We start from the raw sequence: 26,198 nt of genomic DNA on the forward strand, positions 1-26,198 counted from the left end.
TATTACCTGGGTATATTGTGTGGTTCTGAGGTTTGGGGTATGAATGATCCCAACATCCAGGTACTGAACATGGTACTCAGCAGTTTTTCAACCTTTTCCTTCCTCCCCCCCCCCCCCAGCAGTCCCTAGTGTCTATTGTCACCATCTTCATGTCCATGGGTACTCAGAATTTACCTCCTATGTATAAGAACCTGAGGCGTTTGTTTTCTGTGACTACATTAGTTCACTTCCTGGATTCCAGCTCTATCCATTTTCCCTCAAAGAACATAATTTTATTCTTTTTTGTGGCTGCATAGTATTCAATGGTCTATATGTACCACATTTTTATCCAGTCCACTGTTGATGGGCACCTAGGTTGATCCCATGTCTTTGCTAATGTGAATAGTGTTGCAATAAACATACAAGTGCGTATGTCTTTTTGCTGGAATGATTTGTTTTCTTTTGGTTACATATTCGGTAATGAGACTGCTGGGTTGAATGTTAGTTCTGTTTTATGTTCTTTGAGAAATCTCCAAATTGCTTTCCACAGTGGCTGAACTAACTTACATTCCCACCAAAGGTGTATAAGCATTCCCTTTTCTCCTTATCCTTGCCAGTATCTGCTATTTTTTTTTGACTTTTTAAAAATAGTCATTCTGACTGGTGTGAGATAATATCTCATTGTGGTTTTGATTTGCATTTCTCTCATGATTAGTGATGATGAGCATTTTTTTCATGTTTGCTGGCTGCATGTATGTCTCCTTCTGAGAAGTGTCTATGTCTTTTGCCCCTTTTTAATGGGGTTGTGTTTTGCTTGTTGAATTATGTTCCTTATAGATTCTAAATATTAGGCCTTTGTTGGATGCATAGTTTGTGAATAATTTCCCCCCTTCTGTAGGTTGTTTACTCTGCTGATGTTTTCCTTTGCTGTGTGGCAGCTCTTTAGTTTAATTAGGTCCCATTTGTCAACTTTTGCTTTTGTTGCAATTTCTTTTGAAGACTTAGTCATGAATTATTTCCCATAGCCCATATCCAGAATGGTACTTTTGAAGTTTTTCTTCTCGGATTATTGTAGTTTGAGGTCTTAAATTTAAATCTTTAATCCAACCTGAGTTAATTTTTGTATATGGTGAAAAGGTGACAAGTTTTTTGTTTTTTTGTTTTTGTTTTTTGTTTTTGTTTTTAGTTTGTTTGTTTTTTGAGAGAGAGTCTTCCTCTGTCACCAGGCTGTAGTGGAGTGGTGCCATCTCAGCTCACAGCAACCTCTACCAGCGGGTTCAAGCGATTCTCCGGCCTCAGCTTCCTGAGTCGCTGGGATTACAGGCATGTGCCACCACACCCAGATAATTTTTGTATTTTTAGTAGAGACAGGGTTTCACCATGTTGGCCGGGCTGGACTCGATCTTCTGAACTTGTGATCCTCCCACCTTGGCCTCCCAAAGTGCTGGGATCACAGTCATGTGCCACTTTGCCTGGCCAATAAGGTGCATTATTAACATCAATAAAGCTCAGGAACCAGCTTTCACCATATTTGTGTTTAATTTACAGTTTTTCTCAGAGTCTTTGGAATAGATTCCTCCCTCCATGAGCCAGAGAACTTACAATGTTCACTGCAGTGTCTTTAAATGTAGCAGTAGCAGCTGTGGGTTGAGAACACAAGTTTTCCACTTTTCCTTTTAGAGCCAGCCATTCACGGTGCTCTGTGTTCTTATTCAGCATTGGGTATGGGCATCTGGGAGCTGGGCATAGCACCAGAGCCCAATGGAGGAGGGAGGCAGGAAGCCCCTTTCTTCCTTCTCTAAAACCTTTTTTCTTTATGTAGATCCAAGTTTTTAGCCTATATCATTTTCTTCTCTCTGGATAACTTCTTTTAATATTTTGACAGATCTACTGACAGCAAATTTGTGTTTCTCTGAGAAAGTCTTTATTTTTCTTCACTTTGGAAAGATAATTTTGCAGGATACAGAATTTTAGGTTGGTGGAATTTTCTTGCTTGCTTGCATGAGTTCTGAAGAAAAGTTTGATGCAATTTTTATTCTTATTCTAACATGTGTTAGGCCCTGCTAAAGCCCAAGGTGGTTAGACTCTTGTGAAATACTTTCCCTGGGGCAGGCTTTTGCTAAGGAGAACGGAACACCCAGGGCGTATTTCAAAGTAGTTACTTTTCCCCTTCCCTGTGGGAAGCAGGAGGGAATTTTTCTGTGATGTGCATAAGAGCGTCTGGCAGAGCTCTTGGAGGTTCATGAAAGTGTAGGGCCCCCTAAGACTGGGCTCCCTTAATTCTTAATTCTCAAGTTTATGTGCATGGAGCCTCCAGCGATTTGTTGTTTACATGTAAGTCTTCCCACCGTGGTTCTGGCTCCAGTGGCCAGCCTCTGATCCTGTTAGGCTGGGACTCACTGCCTCTCCAATTTGGGGGACAACGGTTTGCCCTGATAACCTCAAGTCTCTGATGGATCTAAGAAAAGTTGTAATTTTCAGTTTGTTCAAGGTGTTTTTTGTTGTTATTGTGAGGACAGGAGTGACAGCTTCCAAGCTGGAAAACAGAAGTCACATTTGGGTTTTGTTTCAAGATATTTTTCCAATGACAGAGAATGATGCCACACACATTTCCATAGATGTCTTTTGATGCAGATGTGCATGCATTTCTGTTATCCTAAGAGTGAAATACCTGAGCCCTAAATGTGCTCCTTTCTAGAACCTTTATTCAATGCCAAACACAGTATCCCCTCCAGCAGTGATGAGAGTTCTTGTTGCTCCAGATTCTCTCCAACACTTGGTGTTCTATCTTTTACATTTTAGCCGTTTTGGAGGATATGTTATCCTGTTGTGATGTTAATTTGCATTTACATGAATATTAAGAAAGCTGAACACATTCAAGTTTTGCTTTTATAAATTACACATTTAAGTGTTTTACCCATTGTTCTTTCTCTTAGTAATTTTTAAGAGCTCTTTACATATTGTTGATGTGAGCCCTCTGTCAGTTCTATGGGTTCATAGATCTGTTTCCACTCTGCAACTTGTCTTGTCACTTAGTGGTGTCTCTTAATAAACAGAAATTCTTAATTTGAATATAGTCTAATTTATCAATTTATTCCCTTAAAACTATGGCTCTTTGTGATCTGTTTAAGAAATCTGTCCCCATTCATGGTCATAAAAATCGGCTGGGCACGGTGGCTCACACCTGTAATCCCAGCACTTTGGGAGGTCAAGGGGGGCAGATTGCCTGAGATCAGGAGTTCGAGACCAGCTGGCCAACATGGTGAAACCCTGTCTCTACTAAAAATACAAACATTAGCCAGGTGTGGTGGCAGGTGCCTGTAAGCCCAGCTACTCAGGAGGCTGAGGCATGAGAATCACTTGAGCCCAGGAGGTCAAGACCGCAATGAGCAGTCATTGTACCACTGCATTCCAGCCTGGGTGACAGAGCAGGATGCTCTTTCAAAAATAAACATAAAAGTAAATCTAATTAGCTCTAGGATTTGTAATTGGAAGATAGAAGCAATAAACAAAATGAGAAACCAAAATACACTCGTTTTGATTAAAGCAGAGGCCAGCCATAACTCTGAACCTAAAAAGGAGGTCACCTGAAGCAGCTGTGAGTGAGCAGGGTAAGATAGGAAGCAGAGAACCGATCCTCATTGCCAGATCTTAGGAAAAAAATAATAAATTAGGATGACATACTTTTGCAAAATTAAAGAAATCCCCTGAGGTCCTAATACAAAATTTTATTTGTGATAGGACTAATAAAGAAATTCAGCTAGTAGTGGGATCTGTCATGGACTGAGTTTGATTCCAAGAACAGAAGAGGTAGGACCAGTGAGAAATAGCACAGACATATTTGCAAAAGCAGCCCTCCCACGTTAGGAAGAAGGGATATTTTTGCACAGTGAACAGCACTACAACTGTTCATCTCTTTCATGTACCAGCACACATGGAATGACTGAGATAATCCTGTGTTCCACACATAGTCCTCCCTGCCCCTACTGAATACAGAAACCCAATTTCACCTTGGCTATCTCTAGATCAATTATCTGTTAATAGGTCTGCTGTTTTCTTTACCGTTAGTTTCAAGAAGAACTAAATATCCCCAAATGGTATTTCAGCTTCCACTTAATGAAACCTGTCATCTAAAGCCAGACCCTGGCCTCAGTGCCAGCTCCAGTGCAGACCCCAGCGCCCACTCTGCCTGGTCCTGCTCTTCCAGGGCCCTTCCCTGGTGGCCGTGTGGTCAGGCTGCACCCAGTCATTTTGGCCTCCACTGTGGACAGCTACTAGAGACGCAACAAGGGTGCTGCCCGAGTTATTGGGACCCTGTTGGGAACTGTCAACAAACACTCAGTGGAGGTCACCAATTGCTTTTCAGTGTCACACAATGAGTCAGATGAAGTGGCTGTTGACATGGAATTTGCTAAGAACATGTATGAACTGCATAAAAAAGTTTCTCCAAATGAGCTCATCTTGGGGTGGTACACTGCAGGCCATGACATCACAGAGCACTCTGTGCTGATCCATGAGTACTACAGCCGAGAGGCCCCCAACCCCATCCACCTCACTGTGGACACAAGTCTCCAGAACGGCCATATGAGCATCGAAGCCTATGTCAGCACTTTAACGGGTGTCCCTGGGAGGACCGTGGGAGTGTTCACACCTCTGACAGTGAAATACGCATACTATGACACGGAATGCATCAGAGTTGACCTGATCATGAAGACCTGCTTTAGCCCCAACAGAGTGGTTGGACTCTCAAGTGACTTGCAGCAAGTAGGAGGGGCATCAGCTCGCATCCAGGATGCCCTGAGCATAGTGTTGCAATATGCAGAGGATATACTATCTGGAAAGGTGTCATCTGACAATACCATCAGGAAGGTGGGCCACTTCCTGATGAGCCTGGTTAACCAAGTACCAAAAATAGTTCCCGATGACTTCGAGATCATGCTCCACAGCAACATCAATGATCTGTTGATGGTGACCTACCTGGCCAACCTCACACAGTCACAGATTGCCCTCAATGAAAATCTTGTAAACCAGTGAAGGGACCCCAAGCAGTATGCTTGCTGGTCTAGGTCTTAACCCCAGGACTCAGAAGTGAAGGAAAAATGGTTTTTTTGTGGTCTTGAGTCACACTGAGACAGTCAACTGTGTGTGACTCTAATAAACGTAGCCTACCTTTTGTAAACTAAAAAAAAAAAGAAGTTAGTTTCCTCCCTGGGGAATCAGTATCTCTAAATGAGGAGAACCCAAAGTTTCACAAAAGGGAAGAAAAAGTCTGCAAGTGCAAATTAGGCATAATAGTGCAGGGAGCCCCCTCCCCTTGACTTTCAGATTCATGTGTTTTTGTTGTAAGATAAATAACACTACATGGTGGTCACTGACTCTAAGTTTATACCACACACGGTAAGACAACATCCCAACCTCACTATGTGTTGTTTACCAGCTGGGAGCACTAACTGAGTTACATGACTCCATTCCATCATGTCAGATTCTTCTAGGTGATGGGGATTATGTTGTAAATCCAATGAGTTGCACAAACATGAGCCTAATACCATATTTTTTTTTGCAGTGAAATGAATTCCTTAGTCAAAAACAATGTTGTATGGGATATCATGATTGTGAATAACAAATTATTTAAGTTCACTCATGGTAGTACCAGCAGAACAATTGCAAATGTAAAGGGTGAGTTCGTACCCAGAATAAGTGTCTATTTCAGTGAGAACAAAATCCCTGAGGGATGGGTTTCAATGTCGTCAATCTGCAAGTTGACTGGGTAGCCCCTGAGGGAAGGCTGTCATATTAGCCTTAGTTGTTCTACATTGGTCCAGATACAATTTGATTATGTAAAGTCGTGAATACCTTCTAACCTTAATATTATGTGCATTTGTCCATGAGCCCATTGAACAAGTATCAGCTGACTAACATCTATTATATAACATGTCATTGTATGCATATGATTACTCCTCTTCAGTGGATTCCCTCTAATAAGAATTTACTTGGGCTACAAGTATTTTCATACTTAGTGTCTATTTTAAGAAGTCATCTTTGGCTGGGCGTAGTGGCTTACACCTATAATCCCAGCACTTTGGAAGGCCAAGGTGGGCGGATCACGAGGTCAGGCGATGAAGAACATCGTGGCTAATACGGTGAAATCCAGTCTCGACTAAAAATATAAAAAATTAGCTGGGCCTGGTGGTGGGCACCTGTAGTCCCAGCTACTCAGGAGGCTGAGGCAGGAGAATGGCATGAACCCAGAAGATAGAGCTTGTGAGCTTGCAGTGAGCTGAGATCGTGCCACTGCACTCCAGCCTGGGCGACAGAGTGAGACTCTGTCTTGAAAAAAAAAATCCAACTATTCAAAAGTAAAGAAAAAAATATGTCAATCCCCCATGTGTCCACTGCACACCATCACAAATTTTAAACCATGCATGAGCTCACATTTTGAATAGAAGGATCTTGGGGACAGGGGACACTAAAAGCCCCAAATATGGTCCTGTGTGGCATAATGGTTTTTTGGTAAATGCTATACTGCATACAATGGTGGTCGCTTAAGATAACAGAGCTGAAAAATTCTTACCATCTAGTAACACTGTGGCCATGATGACATCATAGCACAACGCATTACTCATGTGTTTGCAGTGAGGCTGGTATAAGCAAACCCACTACATTTGTCAGTGGCATTAAAGGTTAGCACATCTAATTATGTACCATATGTCATATTTGGTAATGATAATAAATGACCATGTGACTAGTTTATGTACAGTTGCTCCTTGAACAGCATGGATTTGAAATGCACAAGTTCACTTATATGCAAATTTCCTTCTGCTTCTCCCACCCCTGAGACAACAGGATCAACTTCTCCTCTTCTCTTCCTCAGGCTGCTCAACATGAATATGCAGACGAAGACCTTTATGATGATCCGCTTTCACTTAATGAACAGTAAACATATTTTCTCCTCCTTATGATTTTCTTAATAGAATTTTCTTTTCTCTTTATTATAAGAATACAGTATACAATTAAAAAAGTATGCATTAATTGTTTATTTGATCAGCAAAGCTTGCAGTTAATAGGCTATTAGTAGTTAAGTTTGGGGATAGCCCAGAGTTATATATGGATTTTCAACTGCACAGGAGCTGGTCCCCTAACCCTTGCACTGTTCAAGGATCAACAGTATTTACAATACTATACATTTTATTCATATTTTAGAGTGTAGTACTTCTACTCATTAAAAATAATTAACTATAAAACAGCGTTGGGAAGGTCTTTCCGGAGTTCTTCCAGAAGAAAGCCTTGTTATCATAGAAGATGACAGCTGCATGTATGTTATTGCCCTTGAAGACCCTGAAGACCTTTCACTGGGACAAGATTTGGAGATGGAAGACAGTGATATTGATTATCCTGACCCTTACAGGGCTAAGCTAGTGTGTGTGTTTGTATGTTTTTAACAAAAAAGTTTAAAACATAAAAAATAAAAATAAATAAAGCTTATCGAATAAGGATATAAAGTATTTCTGTACAGCTGTTCAATGTGTTTTTTTTAAGATGTGTTATAAGAATCAAAAAGTTAAAAAAATTAAAAGTTTATAAAGTTACGATAAGCTAAGATGAACTTGTTAAAGAAGGAAAAATTTTAAATACATTTAGTGTAGCCTAAGTGTACAGTGCATATAAAGTCTATAGTTATGTACAGTAATATCCTAGGCCTTTGCATTCACTCACCAAGTACTCACTGACTCATCAGAGCAACTGCCAGTCCTGCAACCTCTGTTCATGCTAAGTGTCCTATACTGGTGTACCACTCTCTCTAACTTTTGTAATATATATATATATTTTTCTTTCTTTCTTTTTTTGAGAAGGAGTTTTATTTTGTTGCCCAGGCTGGAGTGCAATGGCACGATCTTGGCTCACTGCAACCTCTGCCTCTGGGGTTCAAGTGACTCTCCTGCCTCAGCCTAACGAGTAGCTGGGATTACAGGCCCACGCCAGCACACCCAGCTAATTTTCTATTTTTAGTACAGATGGAGTTTCTCCATGTTGGTCAGGCTGGTCTCGAACTTCCGACCTCAGGTGATCCGCCCGCCTCGGTCTCCCAATGTACTATGTTTTTACTGTATCTTTTCCATGTTTAGATATTACTATTGTGATATAACTGCCTACAGCAGTGGTCCCCAAAGTTTTGACACCAGGGACTGGTTTTGTGAAAGATAATTTTTCCACGGAGTGGGGATGGCTTTGGGCTGAAACTGTTCCACCTCACATCATCAGATCATCAGGCATTAGATTCTATTTTTTCTTTTAGATTGAGTCTCCCACTGTCGCCAGGCTGGAGTGCAGTGGCACAATCTCGGCTCACTGCAACCTCTGCTTCCCGGGTTCAAGTGATTGTCCTGCCTCAGCCCCCCGAGTAGCTGGGACTACAGGCATGCGCCACCACACCCAGCTAATTTTTGTATTCTTAGTAGAGACGGGGTTTCCATGTTGGCCAGGATTGTCTTGACCTTGTGATCCACCTGCCTTGGCCTCCCAGAGTGTTGGGATTACAGGCGTGAGCCACAGCACCCAGCCTAGTTAGATTCTTATAAGGAGCACACAACCTAGATCCCTTGTATGTGCAGTTCACAATAGGGTTTGCGCTCCTGTGAAGGTCTAATGCTGCTGCTGATCTGATAGGAGGCGGAGCTCAGGCAGTAATGCTCAGCTGGCCAGCCACTCATCTCCTGCTTTGTGCCCAGTTCCTAACAGGACACGAACCGGTGCTGGTCCATGGCTTGGGTATTGGGGACTACTGGCCTACTGTATTCAGCACAGTGACATGCTGCACAGGTGTGTAGCCCAGGAGCAATAGGCTGTAGGATATAGCCTAGGTATGTAGTAGGCTACACTGTCTAGGTTTGTATAAACTACACTCTATGGTGTCCGCACAGCCACAAAATCATGTAACGATGCATTTCTTGGAATATATTACCATTAAATGAGATTTACATGTATTAGTGTCATCTCAGGTTTATTGTCTAGTAATTTTAAAAGTATTTGTATATTCTTTCCCAGACACATCATCATACTCTGGTGCATATCTCTATTTTATTCCCTAGACCCACTCTTAATTTTTCTACGTTCTGCTTTCTTCCTTAGGAGGCTCACCTGAATTGGATACTGCAGAGATCTCCCTTACCCTCATGCTTTTACTGGGGTTCAGCTAATGGAGGGGGTGGCAGAAGATAGGTGAGAGAAGAGTGTGTTTATCCCCCACCTCTGCCCCTGCAGGGTCAGCACAGGCAGACTGTGTCCCTTTGCTGAAGATCACAGCTTCTGTCTGGGGCCTTCTTGGCAAGCTGGCACTGTCTCTAGTCAGGTGACTGCTTGGCCCCTTACTACTTACATTCTTCTGTCTGGTTCCTTTGTGTCTTTCCTGCTGTGCTGTAAGTAGTCCCTTTATTAGAATCCATCCACATTATCCAGTTATATAAAGACAAATAGTTGGTCACTGGTCTAGTTCACTCCCTGAGAATCAGCCTTCATCAAAGATCCCTAACAGTCAGATATTCTGTTGGCCACTCCATTCCTGCTCCCCATTATTCTAGTTGTGTCTTCCTTGTCTCGAGTGCAGTCACAAAGCATAAGCGCCTCCACTGTCACTTGTTCTTTGCAACTCTAGGATCACATCATTCCCCTTGAAATCAGAGAACCCGCAATCTCCCCAAGCCCACAAAATTCAGCTGTCACAGTAATTTTCAAGCATGCCAGCAGCCCTCCCCAAAAAACGAATCCTTAATTTTTTAGAGAAATATCTTCTGGGGCTTCCTGTGGGACACAGTGGGGGTCGGCTTGTCATGTGGATCTCACCTGATATTTTTACCCCCACCTCCTACTATTCCTATTCCTTTGTATGCACCTCTCTTTATTATGCTAGGAAAGCTCTGGCAACACAACCTCAAAATAAGCAGGCCAGTGTGGATTCACAGTTTCTGTCAGACAAACTTGAGCATCCCTTCTAACTTCTTGAGCTAAGAGTTTAACTTCAGAATATCTATGTGTACATGTTGATAAACTTAGCCTATGTCAAGATTATATTCTGCATGCCTTAGTCAAACACCATGTAAATCTATGCCTCATATATTCTCTAGGCTTTAGCTGATAGGGATTAGCAAAGTAGTGTGGTTGTTTTGGTCTTTAAACAATGTCCATTTTCTACCAGCTTTCCATTGCACTCTTTTTTTTTTTTTTTTGAGATGGAGTCTTGCTCTGTCGCCCAGGCTGGAGTGCAGTGGCACAATCTCGGCTCACTGCAAGCTCTGCCTCCTAGGTTCACGCCATTCTCCTGCCTCAGCCTCCCGAGTAGCTGGGACTACAGGCGTGTGCCACCACGCGTGGCTAATTTTTTGTATTTTTAGTAGAGACGGGGTCTCACTGTGTTAGCCAGGATGGTCTCCATCTCCTGACCTCATGATCGGCCCGCCTTGGCCTCCCAAAGTACTGGGATTACAGGCGTGAGCCACCGCGCCGGGCCGACTCCATTGCACTCTTACAGACCATGTTGACAAAATTATAACTGCAACAGTCAACTACAATAGCAATTTTACCTCTCATATACCACTTGAAAAAACACATCATTCCCAATAACCACATTTGATGATTTAAGTAATCACAATACCACCATACACTACAGATGATCAGGTTTCTGTCTCCTCCTGACAAGAAGGTCAGGAATTCATTCCGACTAAAACAGGTCAGCAAACCAGTTCCAGATTCTCATCTGTAAAGATCTATTTCTAGAGGTGTCCACCTGGAGCCTGGTGAACATTGGACATCAAACACCAGGTTGACACTGTTTCTTGATCTTCAACAAAAACTACACAAACAAGCTTTGGAGAAAGAACTCCCTCCTCTCAATAGAAGGTGCTGGGATAAAATGGCTAGCCAGTTGCAGAAGAAAAACAGTGGGCCCCTGTGTCTCACCATGTACAGAAATTAACTCAAGATGAATGAAAGCTGTAAATGCAAGACCTCAAACTATTAAAAGCCTGCAAGGGAACCTAGGAAATACACTTCCTGACAGAGGATTTGGCACAGCATGGATATGCCTAAGTCCCCAAAAGCAAGTGCAACTAAAACAATTATTGACAAGTGGGACCTAATATACAAAAGAGCTGCTGAACAGCAGAAGAAATTACCAACAGAGTAAACAGAAAGCCTACACAATGGGAGAAAATGTCCCCACGTATGCATCTCATAAAGTCTGATATCCAGGATCTTCCTCAAAAATGTTAAGCAAATAAATCAGCAAAACGAAAACTCAGTGAAGAAAGGGCAAAGGGCATGAAAACACACATCTCAAAGGAAGGTTTATAGCAAAGGAAGGTTTATAGGACATTTCTCTACCTCAGTAATCATCAGAGAAATGCAAAGCAAAAGGCCCATGAGATAGTATTTCACACTGGTCAGAATGACAATTATGACACAGTCCACAAGAATGAATGCCAGCGAGGCAGAGGAGGAGAGGATGCTGGTCTGCTGTTGGTAGAAATGCAAACTAGTTCAGACACCATAGAAAACGATGTGGGGATTTCTCAAATAACTTTCTTGACATCGCCAATCCTCACAAAAATGTCCACAAAAACCCCACTAAGAGTCCATCTCATTCCACTCAGAATGAATATTACCAAAAACAAACAAAACACAAATTTTTAAAGGTGACAGCCAGTGTAGACTTACAAAAGAGAAACCTCTTAAATGCTATTGCTGGGGATGTAAATTGGTATACACACTATGAAAAACAGCTAGAGGTTCCTGAAAAAATTCACAGTACAACTACCAAGTCAGCTAGAAGCCCCATCACAGGTTCCACAATTAAAGCACTTGAAATCCCTAGGTTGCAGAGAGTTACCCGCCTTCCCATGGGTACTAAAGCACTCCTAACTGTGGCCAAGGTACAAAACCAACCTACCTGTCCGTACACAGCTGCAGGGATGAAGAAACTGCCATACAGACACACCACAGAATATGTTTCAGCCATAAAGCTTTGGGAAATCCTGCCATCTGCAGCCACATGAAGAAACCTGGAGAACATCAGGTCCAACAAATGAGCCTGGTAGAGAAAGTCCCATGCCACATTATATATAATATATACAATATATAATATTTATTACATATAATATATAATATATTATATTTCACATAATATATAGTATATATAATATGAAGAAATATATTACATAAAATATATTATGTAATGACATATAATATATATTATATTTTATGACATGTAGTGTATATTTTATATATTACATATATTACATATTAAATATATATTAAGTATATTGAATATATGATATATATTATATATAATATAATACTTATAATATATATAATATATATTAAATATTCATTCTATATACTAAATATATGATAGATATATTATATATCATATATGTTAAATAAAAGATATAATTTATTATATGATCTATAAATATTACATGATATGTAAATTATATATATGTAATATATACCATATACAATATATAAAATGATACATGTTATATAATATATGATATATATTTAACATGTGATACATATAATATATGATATGTATTCTGTAATAAATGATATATAATATAATATACGATATATAAAATAATATATGATACATGTTACATAATATATGATATATAATATAATATATGATATACAATATAATATATGATATATATTACATAATATATGATACCTATTATATAAGATATCATATATTATATATAATCTATGATATAAAACATATAATTTATGATATAAGAAATATATGATATATATTATACATAACATGACATATATTATATATAACATGATATATGTTATATGTAATATAGTATATATATAACATATGATATATATTGCACGTAATATATTATATATAGATATATATTTAATATATCATATATATGATATATTATATATCATTTATGATATATAATATATCATATATGATATATATTATATTTCATGTATGATATAAGTTATATATCATATATGATACATATATATGTTATATAATAGGTATAATTATATAATAGTGTATTGTAAATGATTATGTGAAATATTATATATAATATATCATACTAGATTATATATAATATATCATAATATATGTTATATTATATTATTAGTACACATACTATAATATTATATATCATATTACATAGATGTCATATATAATATATATTATACTATGACATAATATATTACGTATTATTTAATATGTAATATATAATACATTACATATTATAAAAAATATCTTATATATTATATATTACATAATGTATTATATATTATATAAAGTATTATATATTAGATATTATGTATTATATAATGTATTAGATTTTAGTTATTATACACTATACAATATGTTATATATTATATATTATACCTTATGTATATTAAATATTATTATATTATATACATAATTATATATAATTATATAATTATATAAGTAATTATATATATTGTATAATATATCATAATTATATAGTATTATATGTATTATATTAAAAATAATAATTATGTATTAATTATATATTATATTATTCATAATATATTATATGTAATATAAGGATGCAGGATGTAAATGGAAATTATATATATTATACATATTATATATGTTATATATATTACATTATATATAATTATATATATATACACAGACACACATATATATATGTATATATATATATTTGAGGTTGCCCTATTTCCCATCTCATAACTTATTTCAAGAAGCACAGCATAGTAATATGTGGGCTTGGGATTCAGTTTTTGAAACAAAATACTGAGCCTTCTATGACCTTTCTGTACATGTAAAAGCACTGCTGTCTTCCTGGCAGCAGTTGGACCTCACAATGTGGGTTGTACCTTCACCCTGGAATGTTTATGCCCTATCGCCATGGTGATGGCGTTAGGGATCTCCTGCCCTTGGTCCTAAGTGCCACTGTCTGTGCTGAGTTTTTGGAAGGTCAGAGCAGATTGAACCTCTGTGGTTTCATTTTCCCTGATTTTGACTTTTCTTGTGGGGAACCTGTGTTGCTGCATTCAAGGTATGTTCATACTAGCCTGTCCAAAGCGAACTCTTCAAATTACTAGTTAATGCTTTTGAAATATGTTATTTAAACAATTGTCCTCTGTATTTTCCATCTGCAGTTATAAATATGTTTCATGATTAGGTTTCATTCCTGAATTTATATATTTGATTATTGTACCAAGCAGAGTACCTTTGAAATTTTTCTTCATTTAAAAAATATGTGTCTTGGCTCATGCCTGTTATCCCAGCACTTTAGGAGGACAAGGCAAGAGGATCACAAGGAAAGGAGATCAAGACCATCGTGGACAATACAGTGAAGCCCTGTCTCTATTAAAAATACAAAAAATTAGCCAGGCATGTTGGCAGCTACTGTAGTCCCAGTGCGGTGTAGTAGCAGTTACGTGGGAGGCTGAGGCAGAACAATCACTTGAACCCGTGAGGGAGAGGTTGCAGTGAGCCAAGATGGCGCCATTGCACTCCAGCCTGTGCAACAGAGCAAGACCCTGACTAAAAATAAATTACATATATATAATATAAATCATATATACATTATATATTATGTAATATATTATAGATGTTGCATATAATATATATAATATATAATATATCGTAATATAAATAATATTTAGTATATATTTTGCCACATTATATATAATATATACAATATATAATATTTATTACATATAATATATAATATATTATATTTCACATAATATATAGTATATATAATATGAAGAAAAATATTACATAAAATATACTATGTAATGACATATAATATATATTATATTTTATGACATGTAGTGTATATTGCATATAATATATTACATATATTACATATTAAATATATATTAAGTATATTGAATATATGATATATATTATATATAACATAATATTTGTAATATATATAATGTATATAATATATATTAAATACTCATTCTATATACTAAATATATGATAGATATATTATATATAATATATGTTAAATAAAAGATATAATTTATTATATGATATATAAATATTACATGATATGTAAATTATATATTATATGTAATATATACCATATACAATATATAACATGATACATGTTATATAATATATGATATATATTTAATATGTGAAACATATAATATATGATATGTATTCTGTAATATATGATATATAATATAATATACGATATACAATATAATACATGATATATATTATATAATATATGATACATATATAAGATATCATATATATTATATATAACATATGATATGAAACATATAATTTATGCTATAAAATATATATGATATATATTATACATAACACATGACATATATTATATATAACATGATATATATTATATGTAATGTAGTATATATATAACATATGATATATATTACACATAATATAGTATATATGATATATATTTAACATATAATATATCACATATGGTATATAATATATCATATATGATATATAGTATATTTCATCTCTGATAAAAGTTATATATCATATATGATACATATTATATATGTTGTATAATTTGTATAATATATAATAGTGTATTGTAAATGATTATGTGAAACATTATATATAATATATCATACTAGATTATATATAATATATCATAATATATGTTATATTGTATTATAAGTACACATACTATAATATTATATATCATTACAAATATGTCATATATATTATATATTATATATGACATAATATATTATTTATTATTTAATATGTAATATATAATATATTTAATATGTAATATATAATATATTACATATTATATAATATATCTTATATATATTATACGTTACATAATGTATTATAAATTATATAAAGTATTATATATTAGATATTATGTATTATATAATATATTAGATTTTAGTTATTATACAGTTCCATTCTTCCATTCCATTCCATTCCATTCCGTTCTACTCGGGTTGATTCAATTCCATTCTACTCCATTCCATTTCGTTCCTTTCCTTTCCGTTCCGTTCGACTCTTGTTTATTCAATTCCATTCTATTCCGTTCCATCCCATTCCATTCCATTTCATTCCATTCCGTTCAACTCTGGTTGATCATTCCATTCCATTCCATTCCATTCCATTCCATTCCATTCCATTCCATTCCATTCATTCCATTCCATTCCATTCCCTTCCGTTCGACTCGGGTTGATTAAATTCCCCTCTATTCCATTCCATTCCATTCCGTTCCGTTCCACTATGTTCCGCATCGATCTACTCAGATTGATTCAATTCCATTCTATTCCATTCCATTCCATTCCATTCCATTCCATTCCATTGCATTCCATTCCATTCCGTTCTACTCGGGTTGATGCCATTCCGTTCCGTCCCGTCCCATCCCGTCCCGTCCCGTTCCGTTCTACTCGGGTTGATTCCATTCCATTCCGTTCTGTTCCGTTCCATTCCGTTTCGTTCTGTTCCATTCCGTTCCGTTCTACTCGGGTTGATTCAATTCCATTCTATTCCATTCCATGCCATTCCGTTCTGTTCCGCTATGTTCCGCGTCGATCTGTTGGGTTGCTTCAATTCCATTCTATTCCATTCCATTCCATTCCATTCCATTCCATTCCATTCCATTCCATTCCACTCCATTCTGTTCTACTCAGGTTGATTCCATTCCGTTCTATTCCGTTCCGTGGCGTCACGTCCCGAACCGTCCCGTCCCATCCCGTCCAGTCCCGTGCCGTTCTACTCGGGTTGATTCCATTCCGTTCCGTTCCGTTCCTTTCCGTTCCATTCCACTCGGGTTGATTCAATTACATTCTATTCCATTCCATTCCATTCCGTTCCGTTCCACAACGTTCTGCATCATTCTCCTCTGGTTGATTCCATTCCATTCCATTCCATTCCATTCCGTTCTGTTCCATTCCGTTCTACTCGTGTTGATTCCATTCCGTTCCATTCCATTCCGTCCCGTCCCGTCCCGTCCCGTCCCATCCCGTTCTGTTCTACTCGGGTTGATTCCATTCCATTCCATTCCATTCCATCCCGTTCCGTTCCGTTCCTTTCCGTTCCGTTCCGTTCCATTCCACTCGGGTTGATTCAATTCCATTCTATTCCACTCCATTACATTCCGTTCCGTTCCGCTACATTCTGCGCCGTTCTACTCGGATTGATTCAATTCCATTCTATTCCATTCCATTCCATTCCATTCCATGCCATTCAGTTCCGTTCCGTTCCGTTCCATTCGGATTGATTCAATTCCATTCCATTCCATTCCATTCCATTCCATTCCATTCCATTCCATTCCTTTCTACTCGGGTTGATTCCATTCCATTCCATTCCATTCCATTCCATTCCATTCCATTCCATTCTACTCGGGTTGATTCAATTCCTTTCTATTCCATTCCATTCCGTTCCGTACCATTCCGTTCCATTCCGTTCCATTCCGTTCTACTCAGGTTGATTCAATTCAAGTTGATTCCACTCCATTCCATTCCATTCCATTCCATTCCATTCCATTCCATTCTATTCCATTCTGTTCCGTTCCGTTCAACTCGGGTTGATTCAATTCAAGTCGATTCCATTCCATTCCATTCCATTCCATTCCATTCCATTCCATTCCATTCCATTCCAGTCCTTTCCATTCCATTCTCCTCAGGTTGATTCCATTCCACTCCATTCCATTGCATTCCATTCCATTCCATTCCAGTCCAGTCCATTCCACTCCACTACACTCCACTCCAGTCCACTTCTGTCCACTGCACTCCACTCTACTCGGGTTGATTCAATTCCATTCTATTCCATTCCCTTCCATTCAGTTCCGTTCTGCTATGTTCCGCATCGATCTACTTGGGTTGATTCCATTCCATTCCATTCCTTTCCATTCCATTCCATTCTATTACATTCCATTCCGTTGTACTCGGGTTGAATCCATTCTGTTCCATTCCGTTCCGTTCTATTCCGTCCCGTCGCGTCCTGTTCCGTCAAGTCCCGTCCCGTCCCATTGCGTTCTACTCGGGTTGATTCCATTCCATTCCGTTCCATTCCGTTCCGTTCTCTTCCATTCCATTGCATTCCAATCTGTTCCGTTCTACTCGGGTGGATTCAATTCCACTCCATTCCATTCCATTCCATTCCATTCCATTCCATTCCATTCCATTCCGTTCTTCTCGGGTTGATTCCATTCCGTTCCGTTCCATTCCGTCCCGTCCCATCCCGTTCCGTTCTACTTGAGTTGATTCCATTCCGTTCCATTCCGTTCCGTTCTGTTCCGTTCTGTTCCATTCCACTCGGGTTGATTCAATTACGTTCTATTGCATTCCATTACATTCCGTTCCGTTCCACTATGTTCCGCGTCATTCTACTCGGGTTGATTCAATTCCATTCTATTCCATTCTGTTCCATTCCATTCCGTTCCGTTAAATTCCATTCCATTCCATTCCGTTCCATTCCGTTCTACTCTGGTTGATTCCATTCCATTCCGTTCCGTCCCGTCCTGTCCCGTCCCATCTCGTCCCGTCCCGTCCCATCCTGTCCCATTCCATTCTACTCGGGTTGATTCCATTCCATTCCATTCCGTTCTGTTCCATTCCATTCCGTTCCATTCCATTCCTTTCTGTTCCGTTCCGTTACGTTCCACTCGGGTTGATTCAATTCCACTCTATTCCATTCCATTCCATTCCATTCTATTCTATTCCATTCCATTACGTTCCGTTCCGTTACTTTACGTTCCATTCCGTTCAATTCTGTTCTACTCGAGTTGTTTCAATTCTATTCTATTCCATTCCATTCCATTCCATTCCATTCCATTCCATTTCATTCCATTCCATGCCATTCCATTCCATTCTACTCGAGTTAATAACATTCCATTCTTCCATTCCATTCAACTCCATTCCGTTCTACTCGGGTTGATTCCATTCCATTCCATTCCATTCCATTCCATTTCGTTCCTCTCCATTCCGTTCCGTTCTACTCTTGTTTATTCAATTCCATTCTATTCCATTCCATCCCATTCCATTCCATTCCCTTCCATTCCGTTCAACTCAGGTTGATCATTCCATTCTATTCCATTCCATTCCATTCCATTCCATTCTATTCCATTCCGTTCCGTTCTGTTACTTTCCGTTCCATTTCGTTCCATTCTGTTCTACTCGGGTTTTTTCAATTCTATTCTATTCCACTCCATTCCATTCCATTCCATTCCATTCCATTCCATTCCATTCCATTCCATTCCATTCCATTCCATTCCATTCCATGCCATGCCATTCCATTCCGTTCTACTCGAGTTCATAACATTCCATTCTTCCATTCCATTCCACTCCATTCCGTTCTACTCGGGTTGATTCCATTCCATTCCATTTCGTTCCTCTCCATTCCGTTCCATTCTATTCTTGTTTATTCAATTCCATTCTATTCCATTCCATCCCATTCCATTCCGTTCTACTCTTGTTTATTCAATTCCATTCTATTCCATTCCATCCCATTCCATTACATTCCCTTCCATTCCGTTCAACTCAGGTTGATCATTCCATTCCATTCCATTCCATTCCATTCCATTCCATTCCATTCCATTCCATTCCATTCCATTCCATTCCATTCCATTCCATTCTATTCCATTCTGTTCCATTCTGTTACTTTCCGTTCCATTCCGTTCCGTTCTGTTCTACTCAGGTTGTTTCCTTTCTATTCTATTCTATTCCATTCCATTCCATTCCATTCCATTCCATTCCATTCCATTCCATTCCATTCCATTCCATTCCATTCCATGCCATTCCATTCCATTCCATTCCGTTCTACTCGAGTTCATACCATTCCATTCTTCCATTCCATTCCATTCCATTCCATTCTACTCGGGTTGATTCAATTCCATTCTATTCCATTCCATTTCGTTCCTTTCCATTCCGTTCCGTTCTACTCTTGTTTATTCAATTCCATTCTATTCCATTCCATCCCATTCCATTCCATTCCATTCCGTTCAACTCAGTTTGATCATTCCATTCCATTCCATTCCATTCCATTCCATTCCATTCCCTTCCGTTCTACTCGGGTTGATTCCTTTCCATTCTATTCCATTCCATTCCATTCTGTTCCATTCCGCTATGTTCCTCATCCAGCTACTCGGGTTGATTCAATTTCATTCTATTCCATTCCGTTCTGTTCCGTTCCATTCCATTCCGTTCCATTCCATTCTAGTCGGGTTGATTCCATTCCGTTCCGTTCCGTCCCGTCCCATCCCGTTCCGTTCTACTCGGGTTGATTCCATTCCATTCCATTCCTTTCCGTTCCATTCCATTCTGCTCCTTTCCGTTCCGTTCCGTTCAACTCGGGTTGATTCAATTTCATTCTGTTCCATTCCATTCCATTCCATTCCATTCCATGCCGTTCCATGCCATTCCATTCCGTTCTACTCGTGTTCATACCGTTCCATTCTTCCATTCCATTCCAATCCATTCCGTTCTACTTGGGTTGATTCAATTCCATTCTATTCCATTCCATTTCGTACCTTTCCATGCCGTTCTCTTCTACTCTTGTTTATTCAATTCGATTCTATTCTATTCCATCCCATTCCATTCCATTCCATTCCATTCCGTTCAACTCAGGTTGATCATTCCATTCCATTCCATTCCATTCCATTCCATTCCATTCCATTCCATTCCATTCCATTCCCTTCCGTTCTACTCGGGTTGATTCAATTCCATTCTGTTCCATTCCATTCCATTCTGTTCCGTTCCGCTTTGTTCCTCATCGATCTACTCGGGTGGATTCAATTCCATTCTAATCCATTCCATTCTATTCCATTCCATTCCATTCCATTCCTCTCCATTCCATTCCATTCCATTCGACTCCATTCCATTCCATTCCATTCCTTTCTACTCGGTTTGATTCCATTCTGTTCCGTTCCGTTCTTTCCGTTCCATTCCGTTTCATTCCATTCCGTTCCATTCCGTTGCATTCTACTCGGGATTATTCAATTCAATTCTATTCCATTCCATTCCATTCCATTCCGTTCCGTTCCTCTGTGTTCCGCGTCGATCTACTCGGGTTGATTCAATTCCATTCTAATCCATTGAATTCCATTCCATTCCTTTCCATTCCATTCCATTCCATTCCATTCCATTCCATTCCATTCCATTCCATTCCATTCCATTCCATTCCATTCCATTCCATTCCATTCCATTCTACTCGGGTTGATTCCATTCCATTCCATTCCATTCCATTCCATTCCATTCCGTTCTACTCGGGTTGATTCAATTCCATTCCATTCCATTCCATTCCATTTCGTTCCTCTCCATTCCGTTCCGTTCTACTCTTGTTTATTCAATTCCATTCTATTCCATTCCATCCCATTCCATTCCATTCCCTTCCATTCCGTTCAACTCAGGTTGATCATTCCATTCTATTCCAGTCCATTCCATTCCATTCTATTCCATTCCGTCCTGTTCTGTTACTTTCCGTTCCATTCCGTTCCGTTCTGTTCTACTCGGGTTTTTTCAATTCTATTCTATTGCACTCCATTCCATTCCATTCCATTCCATTCCATTCCATTCTACTCCAGTTGATTCCATTCCATTCCGTTACGTTCCATTCCATTGCATTCCAGTCCTTTCCATTCCATTCTCCTCAGGTTGATTCCATTCCACTCCATTCCATTGCATTCCATTCCATTCCAGTCCATTCCACTCCACTCCACTGCACTCCACTCCACTCCAGTCCACTTCCGTCCACTGCACTCCACTCTACTCGGGTTGATTCAATTCCATTCTATTCCATTCCATTCAGTTCCATTCCGTTACATTCCTTTCCGTTCCATTCTACTCGGGTTTATTCAATTCCATTCTATTCCATTCCATTCCATTCCATTCCATTCCATTCCATTCCATTCCATTCCATTCCATTCCGGTTGATTCAATTCCATACTATTCCATTCCATTCCATTCTATTCCATTCCGTTCCGTTCCGTTACTTTCCGTTCCATTCCATTCCGTTCTGTTCTACACTGGCTGATTCAATTCTATTCTATTCCATTCCGTTCCATTCCATTCCATTCCGTTCTACTAGAGTTCATACCATTCCATTCTTCCATTGCATTCCATTCCATTAAGTTCTACTCGGGTTGATTCATTTCCATTCTATTCCATTCCATTTCATTCCTTTCCATTCCGTTCCGTTCTACTCTTCTTTATTCAATTCCATTCTATTCCATTCCATCCCATTGCATTCCATTCCATTCCTTTCCATTCCGTTCAACTCTGGTTGATCATTCCAATCCATTCCATTCCATTCCATTCCATTGCATTCCATTCCATTCCATTCCCTTCCGTTGTACTCGGGTTGATTCAATTCAATTCTATTCCATTCCATTCCATTCAGTTCCGTTCTGCTATGTTCCGCATCGATCTACTCGGGCTGATTCCATTCCATTCCATTCCATTCCATTCCATTGCATTCCATTCTATTACATTCCATTCCATTCTACTCGGGTTGAATCCATTCTGTTCCATTCCGTTCCGTTCTATTCCGTCCCGTCGTGTCCTGTCCCGTCCCTTCCCGTCCCGTCCCATTGCGTTCTACTCGGGTTGATTCCATTCCATTCTGTTCCATTCTGTTCCGTTCTCTTCCATTCCGTTCCATTCCAATCAGTTCCGTTCTACTCGGGTGGATTCAATTCCACTCTATTCCATTCCATTCCATTCCACTCCATTCCATTCCATTCCGTTCTTCTCGGGTTGACTCCATTCCGTTCCGTTCCGTTCCATTCCGTCCCGTCCCGTCCCGTTCCGTTCTACTCGAGTTGATTCCATTCCGTTCCATTCCGTTCCGTTCCGTTCCGTTCCGTTCCATTCCACTCGGGCTGATTCAATTACATTCTATTGCATTCCATTACATTCCGTTCCGTTCCGCTACGTTCCACGTCGTTCTACTCGGGTTGATTCAATTCCATTCTATTCCATTCCGTTCTGTTCCGTTCCGTTCGGTTCCGTTCCGTTCCATTCCGTTCCATTCCAATCAGTTCCGTTCTACTCGGGTGGATTCAATTCCATTCTATTCCATTCCATTCCATTCCACTCCATTCCATTCCATTCCATTCAGTTCTACTCGGGTTGATTCCATTCCGTTCCGTTCCGTTCCGTTCCGCCCCGTCCCGTCCCGTCCCGTCCCATTCCGTTCTACTCGAGTTGATTCCATTCCATTCCATTCCGTTCCGTTCTGTTCCGTTCTGTTCCATTCCACTCGGGTTGATTCAATTACGTTCTATTGCATTCCATTACATTCCGTTCCGTTCCGCTATGTTCCGCGTCGTTCTACTCGGGTTGATTCAATTCCATTCTATTCCATTCCGTTCCGTTCCGTTCCATTCCATTCCATTCCTTCCATTCCGTTCCATTCTGTTCTACTCTGGTTGATTCCATTCCGTTCCGTTCTGTCCCGTCCTGTCCCGTCCCGTCTCGTCCCGTCCCGTCCCATCCTGTCCCGGTCCATTCTACTCGGGTTGATTCCATTCCATTCCATTCCGTTCTGTTCCGTTCCATTCCGTTCCATTCCGTTCCTTTCCGTTCCGTTCCGTTCCGTTCCACTCGGGTTGATTCAATTCCATTCTATTCCATTCCATTCCATTCCATTCTATTCTATTCCATTCCGTTCCATTCCGTTCCGTTACTTTACGTTCCATTCCGTTCAATTCTGTTCTACTCGAGTTGTTTCAATTCTATTCCATTCCATTCCATTCCACTCCATTCCATTCCATTCCATTCCGTTCTACTCGGGTTGATTCAATTCCATTCCATTCCATTCCATTCCATTCCATTTCGTTCCTCTCCATTCCGTTCCGTTCTACTCTTGTTTATTCAATTCCATTCTATTCCATTCCATCCCATTCCATTCCATTCCCTTCCATTCCGTTCAACTCAGGTTGATCATTCCATTCTATTCCATTCCATTCCATTCCATTCTATTCCATTCCGTCCCGTTCTGTTACTTTCCGTTCCATTCCGTTCCGTTCTGTTCTACTCGGGTTTTTTCAATTCTATTCTATTGCACTCCATTCCATTCCATTCCATTCCATTCCATTCCATTCCATTCCATTCCATTCTACTCCAGTTGATTCCATTCCATTCCATTACATTCCATTCCATTGCATTCCAGTCCTTTCCATTCCATTCTCCTCAGGTTGATTCCATTCCACTCCATTCCATTGCATTCCATTCCATTCCAGTCCATTCCACTCCACTCCACTGCACTCCACTCCACTCCAGTCCACTTCCGTCCACTGCACTCCACTCTACTCGGGTTGATTCAATTCCATTCTATTCCATTCCATTCAGTTCCATTCCGTTACATTCCTTTCCGTTCCATTCTACTCGGGTTTATTCAATTCCATTCTATTCCATTCCATTCCATTCCATTCCATTCCATTCCATTCCATTCCATTCCATTCCATTCCATTCCGGTTGATTCAATTCCATACTATTCCATTCCATTCCATTCTATTCCATTCCGTTCCGTTCCGTTACTTTCCGTTCCATTCCATTCCGTTCTGTTCTACACTGGCTGATTCAATTCTATTCTATTCCATTCCGTTCCATTCCATTCCATTCCGTTCTACTAGAGTTCATACCATTCCATTCTTCCATTCCATTCCATTCCATTAAGTTCTACTCGGGTTGATTCATTTCCATTCTATTCCATTCCATTTCGTTCCTTTCCATTCCGTTCCGTTCTACTCTTCTTTATTCAATTCCATTCTATTCCATTCCATCCCATTGCATTCCATTCCATTCCTTTCCATTCCGTTCAACTCTGGTTGATCATTCCAATCCATTCCATTCCATTCCATTCCATTCCATTCCATTCCATTCCATTCCATTCCATTCCATTCCATTCCATTCCCTTCCGTTGTACTCGGGTTGATTCAATTCAATTCTATTCCATTCCATTCCATTCCATTCAGTTCCGTTCTGCTATGTTCCACATCGATCTACTCGGGTTGATTCCATTCCATTCCATTCCATTCCATTCCATTCCATTCCATTGCATTCCATTCTATTACATTCCATTCCATTCTACTCGGGTTGAATCCATTCTGTTCCATTCCGTTCCGTTCTATTCCGTCCCGTCGTGTCCCGTCCCGTCCCTTCCCGTCCCGTCCCATTGCGTTCTACTCGGGTTGATTCCATTCCATTCTGTTCCATTCTGTTCCGTTCTCTTCCATTCCGTTCCATTCCAATCAGTTCCGTTCTACTCGGGTGGATTCAATTCCACTCTATTCCATTCCATTCCATTCCACTCCATTCCATTCCATTCCGTTCTTCTCGGGTTGACTCCATTCCTTTCCGTTCCGTTCCATTCCGTCCCGTCCCGTCCCGTTCCGTTCTACTCGAGTTGATTCCATTCCGTTCCGTTCCGTTCCGTTCCGTTCCGTTCCATTCCACTCGGGCTGATTCAATTACATTCTATTGCATTCCATTACATTCCGTTCCGTTCCGCTACGTTCCACGTCGTTCTACTCGGGTTGATTCAATTCCATTCTATTCCATTCCGTTCTGTTCCGTTCCGTTCGGTTCCGTTCCGTTCCATTCCGTTCCATTCCAATCAGTTCCGTTCTACTCGGGTGGATTCAATTCCATTCTATTCCATTCCATTCCATTCCACTCCATTCCATTCCATTCCATTCCATTCCGTTCTACTCGGGTTGATTCCATTCCGTTCCGTTCCGTTCCGTTCCGCCCCGTCCCGTCCCGTCCCGTCCCATTCCGTTCTACTCGAGTTGATTCCATTCCATTCCATTCCGTTCCGTTCTGTTCCGTTCTGTTCCATTCCACTCGGGTTGATTCAATTACGTTCTATTGCATTCCATTACATTCCGTTCCGTTCCGCTATGTTCCGCGTCGTTCTACTCGGGTTGATTCAATTCCATTCTATTCCATTCCGTTCCGTTCCGTTCCATTCCATTCCATTCCTTCCATTCCGTTCCATTCTGTTCTACTCTGGTTGATTCCATTCCGTTCCGTTCTGTCCCGTCCTGTCCCGTCCCGTCTCGTCCCGTCCCGTCCCATCCTGTCCCGGTCCATTCTACTCGGGTTGATTCCATTCCATTCCATTCCGTTCTGTTCCGTTCCATTCCGTTCCATTCCGTTCCTTTCCGTTCCGTTCCGTTCCACTCGGGTTGATTCAATTCCATTCTATTCCATTCCATTCCATT

The 26,198-nt window shown here is 39.6% G+C and overlaps 1 pseudogene; it reads left to right on the plus strand.

The window, feature by feature from the left end:
- Positions 1-43: 43 nt before the first annotated feature.
- LOC129530385 (eukaryotic translation initiation factor 3 subunit F-like) lies at positions 44-5,013 on the plus strand (annotated as a pseudogene).
- The last annotated feature ends 21,185 nt before the right edge of the window (positions 5,014-26,198 follow it).

The sequence above is a fragment of the Gorilla gorilla genome, chromosome Y (genome assembly GCF_029281585.2).
Source record: "Gorilla gorilla gorilla isolate KB3781 chromosome Y, NHGRI_mGorGor1-v2.1_pri, whole genome shotgun sequence".
Lineage (NCBI taxonomy): Eukaryota > Metazoa > Chordata > Mammalia > Primates > Hominidae > Gorilla > Gorilla gorilla.